The sequence below is a fragment of the Quercus robur genome, chromosome 5, assembly GCF_932294415.1.
Source record: "Quercus robur chromosome 5, dhQueRobu3.1, whole genome shotgun sequence".
NCBI classification, from domain to species: domain Eukaryota; kingdom Viridiplantae; phylum Streptophyta; class Magnoliopsida; order Fagales; family Fagaceae; genus Quercus; species Quercus robur.
In genome coordinates this window covers 49740746-49745579 of record NC_065538.1, presented here as the reverse complement: position 1 = coordinate 49745579, position 4834 = coordinate 49740746, and positions in this window count along the sequence as shown.

Below are 4834 nucleotides of genomic sequence, written 5' to 3'. Positions count from 1 at the left end.
CTAGGCTTTGTCTCATCCCATTATTTTATAAACTTTTTAGAGTAGGCAACAATCTTTTGAGACAGCTTTTTGATGGCTAATAGTAGTTAGACTAACTACTGATGGAGGCTGAACTGTTGTAATGGAGATATTAGATGATGTACATCTTAGAATAGGCTTGACTCATTTTTTTGTATATTATAGTGGTTATGAAGTTATTCCCACTGATGGGACAAGCTGATGATATGTAATTATTCATTCAAACCTCTATTCTTTTGTGGTCAATGGTCCTTGTAATTATTGCTTAGAGCTCTGACTTACTTTGAGAGTATATTCAATGGAATTATTATTATAATTCTTGATGTTGGTACTTGATATGATTTTTGTGGATTGGATTTTCGAAAAGGAAAAATCTATAGGTACATTGAGACGTATTTCTCATGTTTTGGACCCTTTGGGGTTTGGGGCGTGACACACTCCCTCTTGGGTGGCCGGTCAACTAAGTGGTCATTTCCACTTGTTTTCTCCTCATTTTCTCACAAACACAACAAACACTCCTCTCCCACTCTCTCATCCTCTCCCACCAGTGTACCTCCTTCACCAACATCTCCACCATCATTTTTTCAACAAGATCACCGGAAAATTCTTAAGAACCTCTAAGTACCTTCATATATTTTATTTGAGGTAAAATTCCTAATTTTTTTGGTGGGTTTATATGCTTTTGCTAGAGGTTTTCTTTATCTAAGTTTTGATAATGATGCCCTTGTAATTTATGAGCTTTAGAAGTGATATTTATGTGTTTATATGTATGAGTTTTGTGTTGGTGGAATTATTTGATAAGTGAGTGTTGATGCCCATTTTTGGCAAAATGACCCAATGGTAGAAGAAGCCCACCAATATGAAAAAAGGTGAGGAAAGAAAATAGTAAAGTAAAAACTATTGAACCCGAATGGTAGGAATAATGGTTCACGAGCCCACAAAATAACAAAGTGGCACCAAAGAAAGCAAACGGGCCAAGGATGCCCAAAAAAATGAAGTAGCAAGCCCATGGGAATCATGAGAAATAGAAAGAAAGCAAAAAATGGGCTGGAGGAGCCCAAAGAAAAGAATTGGTAAATGAGATTCATTTGAAGGCGCTAATAAACCCAAAGGAAAAGGATGTGGCAATTTGGTTAGGGGAGCCCAAAAGATTTAGCAAAAACCCATGGGAATGTAAAAAAGTAGGAAAGAACGAAATGGGCTGAGGATGCCCAATGAATAAAATGGGCCAGGGAAGCCTAAGATGTTGTGTAAACTGGTCCAGCAAGAATGTTGGGTGGTAAAAAAGACTAAAGGGATGAGTAACCCATGAAACTGGAATGGCAGACACTTCAGCCCGTAAGCCCAGAGGAAGTCCCGCAAATAAAGTTAAATGATATCATGATAGAAACAACGCAGTGGTATGGCAAGAGCACTTGCCAATCCACAGACAAAGGATGAAAGGAAACATGGGATGAATTAAAGAAGAGGAAACCTACACCCAAGCAATGTCCAACCCAAAGAAGGAACAAGACACAGAAAATGAAGACCCAATGACTCATCCACGCCACTAGAGTTAAACAAGCACTAGAGCGTGCAGTAGAGCCAAACAAACCTGTAGGTAATGGCAAACACATGAATGCCAGAACAACAATGGACTCATATGGGAGTGGAACACACACATAAGGCTTAGGCACCACCTACTTGTACCCAACCAATGCAAGGGAGGTGGGCCATGGGTCAGAGGTAAGAGAGGATGTGGTCTGGCAATAGGGAGAAGGGGGAGCCTATTTTGGGGTTCTCGCTTAAGCTCCTTTGGGAGAAATGTCATGCTAGGATGACAGTCCACCCAAAGAAGGCAAACATGAGTTGGAATCACTAGGTGCATGCTATAGAGGTTGGTAAGAGAGAAACCTAGCCTTTATCCGGATGAAAGTGCCAAGGGAAGTAATATTAAAAAAAAAAAAATACTTTTGTTTGGGAATGAAACGTGGCGTGGCCAGCACAGGGTAGTGGTGGTGGCTAGGCAGCCGGTAGACCAGTGGGTAGTCCTGGAAGGACACCCATAATTGGCCAAAAGTAGTCGAAGGGTAAAAATGATAAACCTTGCCACAACAGGCAGTATAAAAAGCCATAGATGTGCACAGTAAACAACAACATGGAAGAAGGGAGAGAGAATAAGGAAGAGAAGTAAGTAAGGAAACAACGAAAATAAGTAAACCAAGAGTAAGGAAGAAAAATATGAGTGATAGGAGTAAGAGCATGCACCAATAGGCCACCCACTTCTCTCTCTCTCAATAGCCCACTTTCTAGCAAATCAAGAATCTGAGATCAAGCCACTAAGGCCCATTTTCCAAAGTGAGTAATCTCTACAGCAGGATTCCCTCTGAGGTTAACCACATTGGAGGGTGGTTTCCTACCTAGACTTGAATCTGTCAAAGAACCAAGTCTCTTCCTTTAACAAATTAATCTTCTTTTCTTTTTGCCATGATTGATTGAAAATTCTCATGATTGCTTTTTGCTATTAATCTATTTCAGCTGTAATCATATTATCATACTTCTCTTTTACGAAACTATTCAAGTGTCACTATTGTTGGTAGAAATATTTTAGTTGAAGTATTTTAGTTATCCTACTATATTGTGTGTGCCTTTTTTTTTTTTTTTTTTTTTTTTTTTCCTTTTGTTGTTGTTGTTGTTGTTGTTGTTGTAACGTTTTGTAACAGCATTTCTTGCCGTGGGCATTCAACATGCTCAAGATTCCTACCAGGGGTTCCAGCTTGCGCACAAGCTGGCCTAAGGTGAGTTTCAATTTGGCCAATCCCAACTCTCCTACCCCATCATTGAACCATAGTACGGCATGAGCAATTCAGCCCAAGACATAAAAAGGCCCACCACATTTAAATTGGTGACTTCACTGGGGAATTGGGAAAAAGACAGGGAAAGTAGATAAAGCCCTCGCAAGTTATGCTCCCAAGATCAAAGACGACACGAAACATGAGTGTCGTGCCTTCGTAGGTAGAGTCAAGACCAGTCATGCCCCACTAGCACCAGCCTAACCAAGCGGAAGGTGTTAATGGAACAGGGGCTGGGCTATAGCAGCAACAAAGAGTTCCTACCGATAATGCCAACTTTTTTAGAAAGGTGTTGCAATCTATACAGCATTCTCAATAGTAAATAATGGAAGAGATTTGCCAGATGAAGGACAAGACAAAAGAGAAAGGAAGCCAAAATGATTCGGAGCATGCAGTAAACAAGGAAGAAACCCCTGTATGGGGTGGCCCACAAAATGTGGGGTAGCGTTTCATTACCATGGTCGAAGTTGTAGCACTTCTAAAGTAGGAAAGGGCCAAAGCGCCTAAGGAGAGATTTTATGCGTGAAGGCTGATAGGCCAAAAACGTAATAACCCCTTGTGATGAATTAATTGATTAATTAGCCAAGTTTATTAATTAATCAAATTAACACGCAAGTTGCGTAGTAACACAAACAAATCACCAATTAAACTAAGTATGCAGCGGAAATTAAATTGACACGGTGATTTGTTTTCAAATGGGGAAAACCCACACAGCAAAAACCCCACTAGGTGATTTTAAGGTCACCACTCCCGAGAATCCACTATTATCACAATAAGCGGTTACAAGTAAAGGAATCTCAGTACCTTATACCAACCTACAATTGAAGCCTTACCCCAATACCCAATTGGACTTGTTTTGTAGTGACAATCTCTCCTTTTAATACATGGCTTCCAGTACGTGACTAACCAATTGCGTGGATCCTAGTATTCGACTTCCATCACCAACTAGAGAAGGTTGTTGGCTGCGAAGTTCTTCAATTCATCACACGATGAAGATCGAGAAGCTTCTTGCTTACAAAACCCTACGGTGCATAAACACAACAGCTTTTTCACAAGAAAGATGATCTAGGGAAAAATCTATCTTCGGTCACAATTAGCATGAACAAACTTTGCTCAACACTTGTGCAACTTGTGTCACCTTTGATGACCCTTAAAATAATCATTTTATATCTCTAGGGTTGTGAGAAAAGAAAGCCCAAACATACAATCATGGATTGGATGAAAAACAGACCAAAAATTCTAAATTTCATAAACCTCGACAGATACCTTATCTGTCGAGCTGTTGTTGAGCCATGGGCTGGAATAGCTCTTTAAGTCTCGATAGATGCTAGCTATTGAGCTTTAATGAACAACACTTTCTGACTTGGTTCTTGGACTGACTTGCATAACTTTAACACTTGAACTTGAAACCTTGTTTCTTAAAGTATTAAACACATCCTAGATCTACCCAATTACAAGTAAAGTGCGTTTTGTCAAAAGATTAGCCAATTACATAAAATAGTGATATATGTTCCTAAGAAGTGAAACACATATGTCCTAACAATCTCCCCCTTTGGGAATCCATGACAAAACCACAACAAACAAACGAACATATGAGAGAAGCCATAAATCACTCAACTCATACTCACTTGTTGAATACAATAAAATCTAGCCTAACACAAACTCTTGAAAAACTTTGCAAGAAGAGAGTTTATGGCAAATAGACTTTGACAAGCTGTATTTTTGAAACACTTTAAACAAAACTCATCAAGACATCTTTGTGTGAAACAGAAATAATAGATTGCATATAAGTAATAAAAACCATATGCATAAAAAGAGAAAAGAAACAACACATGTAAGGGTAGGTGAAAAACATACATCAAAATATAAATAATATAAGTACAATGTATGTCAAAATGGTCACAAGACCCATGTACAAGATATAAATGTATCCAAAGTGGAGAAAAGAAAAAGATACTTAAAATCCTCACTACATCCCTCAAAAT